Below are 14,107 nucleotides of genomic sequence, written 5' to 3'. Positions count from 1 at the left end.
TATTCCTCTAGCACAGAGACCAAGGGCACTCAAGACGGAGCATATTCAATTATCACCATGGCATGCTCTCTTCTCCCAAAGGAGAAAATAGCTAAATTGGTTCCCTGCCCCAGTACTCTTGATGGATTTAAGAAACCACCCACTTCAAATCGAATCCTGTGGAACAGAGCTAATATTGCTTCATCTTGAAGTGGAAGGGATAACTAAAACGTCTATGAAACTTCCAGTTATGAATGCTTAAGAAGACAATACACATTTCATAACAGTCCCCCAATGATTGAGAGACCAGGAGTTCAGGGCTAGAGGATAAATCTTGTGACTTGATGGTCTTCAAGGATTGTAAAGCATTCTTACAAAAAATTCATCAAATTAGAACAGGACTTTGCACGTACTTAAACTAAAATATTTTTACTAAATCCATTGTTTGCTTTTTTTGGATGAGACATTTAGTCCAGAATTTGATTGTCATATTTTTTCTTTTCAATTTAATGCATCTTAATGTCAATCTTGATGGATAGTCATTAATATGCTATCAAATTACTTATCAAGTATTAACATTAGCAGCATCAGATGGCATTGTATTTTAAAAAGAAGGACATTTTCACAATCACTTCTACATGCAAATTAAGAAAGATAAACTTGAATTTTCTGTGACCCACAGCCATGTTTGCAGATGCTGGATTCTCCTCACTGAAAAATTCTAATCATTATACTATTAGAAGTGTTGGCAAAGTGAACTTAGCTGACCAAAAATCACACTTGTTCTTTCTACTGTATGGTACTGGAAACTCAACTTCTTTCTAAACTCAATAAGAACTGCCTAGAGCCAGCTTCTAGAAAAAAATGTATAGAAAATATCATGTTCTGGTCCTTCCTATATCCAGTATTTCTTCCCTTCCTCTATTCCCCTTTGCCTGGAAAACTCCCCACTCATGAATCTTGGTGGTCCTCCAGCTTTGGTGCTACTAAAACTAAGACCTTAGAGGGAGAAAAAATATTCAATGACACTAAAATTTACTAAAAAGTGCTAGTTTCCATTCTACCATTCTACCCTTTGTAAAACATTCAGTGAAATGGCTCTTTGTAAATGGTAGATCCAAGACAGCAAGGATTCAGGGAAATAAGAAATGGGAGACAGTGAGGGAGCTTAGTATTTCTCCTCAGACGCCTCAAAAGCCCACTCAGGAGGTAGCAGCTGGACAGGGTGCCAGCCCAGAGGACCAAGCTTTGCACTCCGCAGAAGCTCAAGTTGGCTCCATGGTCGTGAGTCACCCCCACCTAGGAAGCCACTCCTGAGTAAAGCAGGAAATGGGTTCTGAGGACTCCCACTTGAAAGGATTCCAGGTTCCAGCCTGGTTTTCTCTTCACTCCAAGTCAGGTGCTGGCTGGCAGGAGAGTAATTCCTGAAACCCCGTTTACAAGATAATATAAGCCTCAATTTCTACAGGATATGTCATGATAGCTAAGAAAATGGGGGAAATCCATAAGAATGTGATATGTTTATATTTAGTTTCACTTTCCTAGACCTTCATTTGTAATATTTTCATTCTCATTAAGCAGAAAAGCTCCAGGTTTTATGTAAACTAGACCATACTCTCAGGAGAAAAATGATATTTGTTTAGTTTAGCACTTTGTTAAATTCTCAATTTGAGAAAGACTAGAGTCAATCTTAACTGTAATTCATAATTTATTTGGCATGTATATTCAAGCACACTGGGGATGTTTAAAATGCTCTAGATTTTAAACATATTATTCTCATATCTTTTCTCTCTCCCATTTCTTCTCCCTTTTCCTCTCTCTCTCTCTCTCCCTCCCTCTTTCTCATCTAGTATGAAAAATGGCCAGTTTTATAGGAAGATATCCATCTGATATAAATATATAAATATGTCAGTATAAGTCATTTATTTATTATATTTAAAATTTCAGTGATATCCATCCGCAGATTTAGGAAATGGGAACCTGTTTAAAGTGGAAATCTCCAGAGAATGTGCCTGGGGTACACTGGGTAAGGGGCTATCTAGGTGGCTAATTGCAGGGCCAGGTACCATTCAATTTGGATTCTGATATATGGTTTGAATTTTAGTATTTTAAACATGTTTGGCAATGGCATCTCTTTCTTTACAAGGGTGCAAATACTTCTTGGCATATTTTTGCATATTATGTCATTCTTGAATATCCTTGAGCCATGTCAAAGTCAGTTTTAATTGACTAAGTTTTTCTCTTTTAATTTAATTGCCTAAAATTTTTTGATAACTGAAGTCAGATGATGGCCTAGATTCTAACATTAACATCCAAGTTTTGTGATTTCCCAGTTCAATGACTCTTGTTTCTATATGCATTGATGACTTGGGAAATGATCATGACATCTGTTTTTTTTAATATTAGAGTTGATCAAAATAAAATTTACTTTGACACAAACTATCTAATATTTGCTCTGTATATTTTATTCAGAGACAGAGCTGATTTTTTTCTTTTGGAAAAGTCAGTTGGAAGCTATGCCTGAGGCTTTCACTGCAAACCACACAGTGCTTTGTACTGATCATTTATTTACAGCCCATGGAGACAGCAGCAAGTCCAGTGATGAAGTACTGAGCAAGCCCGACCTGTCTGTTGCACATCTGGGTCTCTGCTCTTTCAGTGAACTGCTCTTTTGTCCAGCTATCTGGGAATCTCCTATTCCCTGTGAGGAATGCTCTACCCAATCTATTTTTCTTTCTCTTTCTGCTTTCTATCTCTTTTTGAGGAGGGTGAATTAAAAATTGAACATAGTCATATTCTACTACTGAGCTACATCCCCAGCCCAGTTCTTTTATATTTCATTTATTTATGCATTTATTTGTTGGTGAATTGTAATCCTAAATCTTGTTGAAGATTAGGATGGTAGAGGCATACATGCAAACAGCATTCATTGTGCTCTCCCTCAATTCTTGCCCTATTCCCTCTCCCTCCCCTCCTTCCCATGCTCAGCACAGTGACTGAATGATGGGTTTGTGTATGTACATCACGTTATGAGGTGTTTCCAGCCTCTCCTCTCCCATCTCTCTCACTTAGGTTACCTTCACTCATTTAAGGTTTCTCCTCCTTTGTCTGGAGTATCTCCTATTTCTCACTTTCTCCCTAGCTTCCACATATTATGGAAAGCATCTGACTTTTTACTTTTGGTCACCGACTAACCTCACTTAGCATAATGTTCTGTTTTTATCCATTTCTCTGCAAATTAGGTAACTTTGTTCTTCTTTATGGTTGAGTAAAATTCCATTGTGCACATATCACATAGTTCTGTAATCCATTCATCTGTTGATAGACAGCTTGGCTGGTTTCATAGTTTGGCAATTGTGAATTGTGCATTTATAAGCATAGATATGTATGCATTACTCAGGTAGTCTGGTTTACATTATTTTGGGTAGATACCCAGGAGTGGTTTGTCTGGATCATTTGGTAGTTTTATTCCTAAAAAAAACCTAAGGTCTCACTAAGTTGCTTAGGCTGGCTTCTCACATGGAAGCCTCCTGTTTCAGCTTCCCAAGTACTGAGATTACAGATGTGCACCACCATGATGGGCTCCTATCTCTCTTTCATTTATATATTTCTTGCTGGTGAAATTTATGATTACACCTATCTTACTTATATAAATTATGATAATCTTCTTTGTTCTCCTCCAGGTCTTTTGACTGCTAATATAGAAGCACTGCATAAATCCTCCACCCTGTGGACGTAAGAGCACAGCAGCAAGAGTGTAGATGAGAAAGGATCCTGGTAGCCATTCTGCCAGCAAGATCACTCTATTTATAATAGAGTGTGGCTGATTCTAGAGAAGGGAAGAGTAGGCAGTTTGTCTTTTCACTTTCAAATTCATTGAAAACCAAAGCTAAAGCAGCTGGTGAAAGGACAATACTGCAGTGACAGGCAGTCACTCCACTAGACCCCACAGAGCCTCTGCTGTACATGTGAACTGGCTGTGCTGTTCCAGAGACCCTCCTCTCTTTTCCAGCATACTTGGAATTGATGGAATTCTGATTATAAGGCTTTGATCTGAGGAGGATGGGTCTCATCAGTCATTCAGGGCATAAGCAGCCATACCAGTGGCTCCATCTCTGCCAAAGCTCCCACAGATGGCCTGGCCAAATGGGGTTGGGATCATAAATGCCATTCCATAGCAACACCTTTCTTTGATGTTCTTCCTTGCATAAAGCTATCCACCTACGATGATCTACTTTCACCTAAGAAAGGTCATCAAATGAATATGCAAAACAGCCGACATCAGAGCTGCTTCTTGGAGTTTGAAAGCCCATTAGTTTATTAACCTCTGACTGAAATCATAGCGAGAAATTGTTTAAACATTTTCTCAAATGGGCTTGACATTTGGAGGGAGGAGAGAGCTTATTAATGTTCTAATAAAGTATATTAGTGCTTTAATAGAGTGTGATTTTATAGAATTGATGTGGAGAAACATGTTGTAAATAGAAGGTCCTGTTCAAATGGATACATAGGACCAATCATTAGGCAAAATGCAACCCAAGGAGACTGGCAACACACAAAATATCAACTCTTTTCAGTGATGAGGCATTGTACATTACCTCATGGGAAATACCTGCATATTTACTAGCATCTATTGTATTTGGGAAACAGGTGATCAATCATTTTCCCTTTGTTTTCCCTGATATAACATTCTGGTTTGCATCTTTGATCAAGGTTGTAAGAAAAGAGTGAGATACTCCATCCATCTGTATTTTGGGTATATTTCAAACTCTACTGGTAATTTTCCACTGTGAATCGATTGCTGATGATTTAAATTGATTCCCCGAAATATGAGAGGAAAGTTGTTAGTGTCTAGCCTGAAAGACTTAGGTGGATACCCAGCATTATCTCACCCTATCCCAAGCATGCATACATTAATGTAACCAATACCAGGGCTACAACAGAAAGAAATAATAGTTATGTTGAAAAGGCAAAGCTCCAAACTCTGTAAAGATAAGACGTTATTGTGGATGTTGTTATGTCTTGAAAATCTGGCACATAATACATATTTTGGAGAATATCTCTGGTTGATAAAGAGGGAAAATCCTGGAGATAGATGATTTTCTTGCATATGAACTTGATGTTTATAGTTAAAGAAGTCCAGACTCTTGCTTACAGCCAATGATCGGAATGGGCATTTATGATCAAATTTAGAAAGCACTTTCCTTGTGTTAGTAGACTGAAGCACTTGAAGCGATTCTTCATTTCCTCACCAGTTGTTGATTATGTGTGGAACTGTAGCTCCCTCCCCACCTCTGGTTAGGATCTACCTCTACTCAGCTCTTTTAGGGCTTGGCCACATGACTTATGTTGGCCAAGGGAAAGATAAAAGGCTTGGTGGAAAAGAAGCTTGAATATACTTGTGAAAGAAGATTGGCTTGACCCTTGTGTTTCTGTGATCCAATGAAGAAGCATTTCCTGTGTTCCTGCCCAATTCTGCTATGCTCTGGAATGAAGACACAGAGAGGAGATATGGACCTTTTTGGAAGCCAATAATTCATGATCCAGCCAAGCTCAGACCAGATAATAGATCTGACTTTCAGGCCCATGGCTCTTCTGAATCACTGGTATTTTTAGGTTGTCTTTTACACAGAACAACACTGACTAGTATGCTGGCTACTGTGTTTTTAAAGCTTCTGTAAAACCTGAATTTTAATAGCCTGCTAGAATCACAATGGCTAAAAGCAGTGGCTCAAGTCATCAGCTTCTGATTCCCAGTAGGTCAGTAACTTTCTGAGGTTGTGGAGGCTGCTCATGTCCCCACCAGTCCACCATGTCCTCTGCCTAAAGTTCTTCACCTACCAAAAAAAATGTCCAGGATACTTCAAGTCAAGTAACTCATAAAGAATCCTGAAATTAAAAGAAGCAACATGGAATATTTGTTCTCCATTGTTTGTCAGAGAGCATAACCTTGAACTCACTGCTATAAGTATTAAATGAAGCAAAATCTTTATTACCATCATTGTGACTTTCTCCACTACCATCTTCTTAACTGTAGATAATCACACACACACACACACACGCACGCACACATACATAATTCAATTTTGTTTAAAAAACCAATCTAGGTAGCTATTATTCCCAATGAGCAAGTAAACTGAGGTTTGAGTGTATTAAGTGGCTTGCACACACTTACTCAGAGATCTGAAGGTGAACTTTGAGTAAACAGGATGACCAAGGAGCTTTACGTCTCTAGTGCATTATTTAGGCCCCTGTTAGTATCATTTATGCTCAGATGCACTTGGGTTTTATTATGCATAATGACAATTAAGCAAATTTCATGTAAACCATGTTAGGAATTTGCTGTGAAGATCTCAGTGAGAACTTTAGTCACTACAAAGAATCCTTGGGAGGAAGAATGCCAGAATTAAGGATCAGAAATAATGTGTTTCTAATGGATTATTTTTCACCTAGCTATATGTTTATTGGTGGATAATAATTATACAATATAGTGAGACTCAAAGTCATCCAAACAAGCATGGACACAGCACTTGGTGTGTATCCCTTCAGGACCCACCTCTCCTTGTATGTTGTAGTGAGATTGTCAGTGACAGCTTCATGCATGGACACAGCAGGATTTGGAATATTTCTGGAACCAGTTATTTTCCCCTCCCCACCTCCTTTCTCTTTTCCCTATCTCCTTCCAGTATTCTACTGATATTTCTCCTCAATTATCTAAGTCCCTTTGGCTTCCTATTTTTCTGCAGCTGAGGAGAGAGCCTCTGTTTTTTCTTATGGCCAGTATGTATTATAAAGCTGATCTTATTACCTTCTTTCTTTAACTGCCAAGAATCTCAGAATAGTATTTTCAATCTACTTTTAATGAACAGATTCTGTATATTAACTTTACATCACATTTTAGTCTTGCTTTTATTTTTCCTACTTTATACTTTTTGTTTTCCTTTTATAATGTATGTCAGCTTTCTTTAGGAATGAATTATTAATGTGTTGAAACAAGAAATAAGACAGCAGAAGCAAAAGGAGAGAGTCTTGGAAAGATAATGTGAGGGCTTTCATAACTCATGAATCATTGTACCTGGAACAATTTTCTCTTTCTCATTTCCTTTCTCCTTCACCCGCACATAAATAGATATGGAAATCTGTGTCTCCTCCAAAAAGGGTTCAGATTTCACTGCAAAACAAACTCAACAGGCTGGAGGAAATTCCAAATATCATTATGGTAGATACTTGGTGCCATGTGGTGGAATGTTCAAGAATTTAAAACCTACCTTGTGGCAGATGGATCTGTGATCCTCCATAGTTTCTTTCCATGAACCATAGCATCTGGACATTGCACATGTGAACTGAGTTCACTGACATCTTCTGGAAGAGAATACTGGCAAAAACTTGCTATAGAAGATCAAACTTCATTTTCAGAAAAAGCCAGTTATAACCAGATATCTCCATGCATTGCAGATAAAATTACACACTGGAACAACTTCTACAGAGAGAAATGGAAATGCTTCTATCAGAATTAAGAGAGCATATGCACTCTGATTGAATGATTCTTAAAAATATCTAAAATATACAAATCATATTCTTAAATGCAGGTAAAACTCTATATAGCATTTCCTTGAAGCGTAGTCTGTGATAGTATAGAATGCTAACCTCAACATTGTTTATGTAAATGTTGATTTATATTAAATTTATAAAATTTACCAGTACAAAGATAATTTTTACTGTTTAACTATTTATATTTTGTGAATTTAAAATTGTCATAATATATTACCCATAACAAACAAAAATAGAAAGTGATGAGGCAGCACCTTTCAAAAATAAGAAGTGTGCCTACTGATGTAATAAAATCTCCACTAACAATGGCATCATTATCAAGCATAAAACATACTTTATACAAAATATTTATTTAGTTATTTATTTTATTTTTGGTGGTACTGGGGTTCCTGGAAGTCCTTCTACCTCTGGGCTACACTCCCAGAACTATTTTTTACATTTTTTATTTGGAAACAGGGTCTCTTAAGCCAGCGCGGCTGGCTTCGAACCTGCGTGATCCTCCTGTCTCTGCCTCCCAAGCACGGGGATTACAAGCATGCGCCACCATGCCTGGCAATATACAAAATATTTAAAACAATATAAAATATTTTTGAACAACATAATCAGTTAGCATAATCAAAACATGAACAATAAGTACAGAGACTTTGGGAATGCAGTTTCAACACTTATTTTCTATTTTATTTTTCTCCTAAAGCTATAAAAAATTAGTACTTTTTCTGTACCTCTGTATCAATTAAAATATATTTTACCTGCTATTGGTTTAGAGTTAGAGTTACTTTATTACAAAAGAGAAAAGAGAAATGTATATGTATATGTATGTGTGTGTGTGTGTGTGTGTGTGTGTGTGTGGTTTCAAAATTAAAGCTTAGAGTATTGTTATACAATAACATTTCTGGCATATGAAGTACATGAAAAATTTAATGTTCAAGTATAACTTTTTTTTTTTAATTTTATTTTATTGGTGCACTGTATTCATACATCATAGTGGGATACAAACTTTTGTAGACATACATGCACACATCGCCCAGTCAGCCCCCACCCGATCCCCACCCCATTCTCTCCCAATCCCTCCCTCCCATGCTTGGCTTAGTGGTTGACATCTAGTATTATAGCAATTTATCCAAAATTAAAAATGATAATCTCACATAACAGTCAAGTATAACTTTTTAATGCTATGGGAATAATATCTAATTTTTAATGAGTAAATAGAGAATGAATAAAAAAGGGATGTATAGGCCAGGCTTGGTGGCACACACTTGTAATCACCGCACTTGGGAGGCAGAGACAGGAGAATAGCACAGGTTCGAAGCCAGCCGTGCTGGCTTAAGAGACCCTGTTTCCAAATAAAAAAGTATAAAATAGATCTGGGAGTGTAGCCCGGAGGTAGAATGGCTTCCAGGAACCCCAGTACCACCAAAAAAAAAGGGGGATGCATATTAAAATTTTCACTATATGTATCTTTAGGAAATAGCATATTTTTTTGGTACTGGGGGTGGAACCCAGAGGCTTTTTTCTACCTCTGGGCTCCAATCCCAGACCTATTTTATACTTTATTTGGAAACAGGGACCAAAGATAAAAACCATATGATCATTTCAATAGACACTGCAAAAGCATTTGCCAAAATCCAACATTCATTTATGCTAAAAACACTAAAGAGATTCGGAATAGAAGGAACATACCTCAACATCATAAATGCAATATACATTAGGACTATAGCCAACATCATATTAAATGGGGGAAAACTGCAAGAAAATGCCTTTAAAAACAGGAACAAGACACGGATGTCCATTATCACCATTTCTTTTCAATATGGTACTTGATACTCTAGCGATAAGGTAAGAAGAGGAAATCAAAGGAGGACAAATAGAAAAAGAACTCAAACTTTCACGACTTACAGATGACATGACACTAAGAACACTCAACAAACTCAACCAAAAGGTTTATAGAACTGATCAACAAATTCAGCATGGTGTCTTGATATAAAATAAATCTTAAAAAATCAGAAGTTTTTCTGTATACCTACCATAAACCCACTGAAGAAATCTAGAAAAGATTTCCACTCAAGATATCTTACAAAAAAATAAAATACTTATGAACAACTTTAAGCAAGGATGTAAAAACTTCTACAAAGAAAATTATAGCTGGACATGGTGGCACACACTTGTAATCCCCACCTTGGGAGGCAGAGACAGGAGGATCACACAGATTCGAAGCCAGCCTTGCTGGCTTAAGAGACCCTGTTTCCATATAAAAATATAAAATAGGTCTGGGAGTGCAGTGCGGAGGTAGAAGGGTTTCCAGGAACCTCAGTACCATTAAAAAAAAAGAAAGAAAAGTATAAACCATTGAAAAAAGAAATCGCTTCACATACTAAGTAGTTCCCTACCCCGCATGATTTTGCAGTAGAACTCCGGAAGCCAGATGTGGAGATATCGCGAGACTCCAGGTGCCTCAAGACTCCAAACATCCATCGTGAGACTACAGATGTCATGAGAGAATGGCATGCCTATAAAACAGCAGTGCCTCCTATCCACTATGTGACTCAGCCAGCCAATCAGGACTATGCACACGTATCCAGGCACTTGGCCTGTTGGTCCCTTCCCCCACGGCTGGCTGACTCTCCAGAGGGGCCAGGTTTGAATCAGTGGTCTCTGATAACCCTGTTGGTGTTTTTACCTCCCTCCTAAACCCCTAACTCTATTTTCAACCTAACCATCATTATTCATTTGCTATGGGTATATGAAAGTAGTAAAAATATGGAGGGATCGATGGGAATTGAGCTTTAGATTAGTTGTTAATAAGAGTTGTAAAAATAAAAATATATTCCCTATGTTTACCTTTGGTCTGACAGGTGTCAGAAAGTTAATATAAAGAGGGAGAATGTACCAGAAATGGGAAATGACCTAAAAATGTATTAGAAAATAGTTTGGTATTAATGTTTCAGTACTGGAAAATGGCTTTGGTATTAATGTATTGGAAAATGAATTTTGAAAATAAAATTAGTATTAATGTATCAAAAATGGGTTTCAAAATGTAAAAAGAAAAGCAGTCAGGGTCTGGTTACTTCCAGGCACTCAGGCAGCTGTTATAATTCAAAGTGCCCTCACTAAAATTAACAAGTGGAAGAGGAGTTGGGACCTAGGACCTTCACATTTTAAAAACAGGTTTACATAATAAATGATAACTAGCAAAAAGATAAGAATTCCCCAAAAGTGCAGGATGAGAGTGCAGAGTGTGGGAGGAGGGTACTGACCTCTGTGAAAAGGGGGCAAATACCACGTGGTCCCTGACCTTGTTAATCATTCTGGTCCTAACAAAGAACCCTAGACTTATACCTACATAAGGCAGGAAGGTGTTTTTGTCTGAGCCAGAAATCCCCATAATCATAACAAAAGGGGCCTGCATGGAGTTACACCAAGGTCAAAAGATTACTTGGTAAAGCAAAATGAAAGATGTATCAATAAAAATGCTTTATATTCAGAAGAATTTGATGACTTCTTTTCAAGTCACTCCCCTATACCGTATCTGGTATAGGGCTTTAGTAAATCTATCCTATCTTTCCTTTTTTTAAAATAATAAAATCATTTAAAGCTTAAAAAATAAAACAAATCTTAGATGATGAAAAGATCTTTCATGTTCATGGATAGGCAGAATAAAAAACATCAAAATGGCCATACTTCCAAAAGTGATCTACAGATTTAATGCAATACCCATTAAATTACCAAGCTCATTCCTTACAGACAAGGCCATTCCTTACAGATATAAAAAAAAAAATCAGTCCTTAAGTTAATTTGGAATACCAAAATCCCAGAATAGCCAAATTAGTTCTCAACAATAAAAAACATGGAAGAGGAATCACAATACCTGACTTTAAACTATACCACAAAGCCATAGTAATACAAAGAACATGGTACTGACACAAAAGCAGATTAAAAAAAAAAAACAAAAAAGAGATACATAATCATCAGAGCCAAGTGTGGTGTCGCATGTTCGTAATCCCAGTACTTGGGAGCTAAGACAGAAGGATTTCAGGCTTGTAGCCAGCTTTAGCTATTTAGTGAGGCCCTCTGCAACTTGGTGAGTCCCTGATTGAAAATAAATAATAAAAAAAAGTAGGGCTAGGGATATAGTTCAGAGGTAGAATGCCCCTGGGTTCTATCCTCAGTACTTCAAAATAAATAAATAAATAAATAAATAAATAAATAAATAAATAAATAAAAGGTAATCAGCTTTGAGGTCCTGGGTTTTATCCTATGCACCACCAAAAACAAATTCAAGGATGAAATTTTGCTGTGAATGTTATCAAGGGGCAAAACTTAAGACTTTGGTCCACATAACAGAAGTCTTCTACTCTATCTTCTACCTCATGTGGTATCTCCATCTGACAGTGACCATCACACTTGGGCTTTCAGTAATCAGGAGTTCACTGTGACATAAGACAGCCCAACTCATCCTTGGATTATATCAGTTTTTAAAAGCTTTTCCTTTTATTGAATTGATATGCATCCCTCTATAATTTCTGTATTTGGGTACCAACTGTATCAACAAATAAATCTGATTCTTTAACATCTTTGAATGTTAAGTGCAGTGGTGCAGGAAGGAGTTCAACTTCAAAGAAAAAAATAATTTATTGTCCTAAATTAGTTTATATGCCCATAGCATACTTGGATTTTCTTACTTTTTTATGCAGCAATGATCCCTTGGCACTGTATTTTCTCTGAAAAAAGTTGGATGCATGAGACATACAAGTCAAATCATGCAGTCCAGTCTACCTACAAAGTCAGATGCATGAAACAAACAAATAAAGTCAGTGGTACAGTTTATGGATCTGAATCTACTTAACATAAAGTGAGGATGCAGGGTGTAATAATACTCTTAAACCCCCAAGGGATGTTTACCTGTAGAAACATGGGGAAGCAGGACTGTCTTGAGCCAAGTGAGGTTTTTCCTTTGGGATATTTGGAAGAAGTCACTTCAATAGTTTATATGTTTTACTATCTATGTCACATCCCAGGAGAAACCTAGGAAAGCATGTGAAAGTGTGGTTTATTTCCTAATAAAATCAATTCCATCATTTCCTGGCTTGTTTTGGCTGTGAAGCAATCCACTTACAGAGCCAAACTGCAAAACACATTTGAATTATCTATCAATGAACAGTCCTGAGGATAAAGGCAATATTCTCATGAGGCTGATGATGATGTTTTGGTTTGAATCTCATGTAATTTGCATCAATAATTAATATGTTTTGGGGGTCAATAAGATAGCTGGATTGTGATCAATAGTGCATCATAAAAAGTAGTTGCTTGGAATTTCAATACCATCTCTTAAAATCCCAATGGATTACAATTTTTATTTTCTTAAGGAGCCAAGTCAGCCTTTTTCTGAAGTGATGAAGTTATACATGAGAATTGGTATTGCTTTCCTCAGCAACAGAGAAAAGATTAATAGTAAAACTGGGACTATATTCCTCATTTTCTAGAATGTAGTGTTTTGTTGTTGTTTTTCAGTCTAGAGAGCATGCTTTTCCATCTTACTTAGATTCATGATTCTACAGGCTTCCTTCTGGCCCAGAGAGTCTTATGAAGATGATTTGTCAGGAGTGACAAAACCACATGGGATGGAGGGGTTCCCCATGGATTTAGGTGACCATTGCTTTTGTCATCGCTGGAAACAGAGCTATCTTTCCCAAATGACTCTCATAATAAATCCATCTATTCAGATTCTTCTAAGTGCTGTCAGCAATCCAGCAGTGTTTGTCCTCTCCTTTTCATGCCACTATATAGCTTAGTCTGGTCTAGAGACAGGACAGACAGGAGACACATAATCATAGTGTACCCAACTAAAACCTAAAAAACCTCATGTATTAATCAGGGTTTCCTAAAGTAACATAACTTACAAGATGTGTATTAGGCACAAAGGCATTTATCAAATCAGCGTACAATTCAAAGCAATGTGGTTGCCTGTGCATGAAGAGCTGGAAGAATAATATCTGGTTGAGCTGTTCAAGAGCTGAAGTCTCAGGATAGGAGTGACCAATAATCCAGTTCAGTCCAATAAGGAAAGACCTGGAAACTCTATGAAGAAATTATGATAAAGATCCAGTTCTAAGAGCTGAAGGCAACAACAGACATACTTTTGTCAGGAAGAACCAGCAGGCATTCACACAGCTTTATTTTATTCCAAGCACTTCATGTGACTTGTGAAGACTTCTGAAGTGCTCAATGCTTTGCTCAATGTGTTGAATGCTGTGGCCTGTTTTGTGATCACAAATCACAAAAAGTGGTCTATTTGGACTACTTTAATTATTAATGTTCTCTGTAGCTAATGTCAATCATGGTAAGCAAGTGGGAAGCCACTGGCCTCATATTCACCCAAATTACATGTTTTGTTGTTTTATTTTTATTTTTAATATATTTTTATTGGTGCATTATAGTCAAACATCTCAATGGACTATAAGACTTGTGAGGATATATAAGCAAACGTGACCCAATTAGCCTTTATCCAATCCCCATCCCGTTTCCTCCCCCCTCTTTATCCCATGCTTCATTTAGTGATTGACTTTGATATATTTGTTTA

The sequence above is a fragment of the Muscardinus avellanarius genome, assembly GCF_963383645.1.
Source record: "Muscardinus avellanarius genome assembly, chromosome: 1".
Lineage (NCBI taxonomy): Eukaryota > Metazoa > Chordata > Mammalia > Rodentia > Gliridae > Muscardinus > Muscardinus avellanarius.
Note: the sequence above shows the minus strand (reverse complement) of the source record.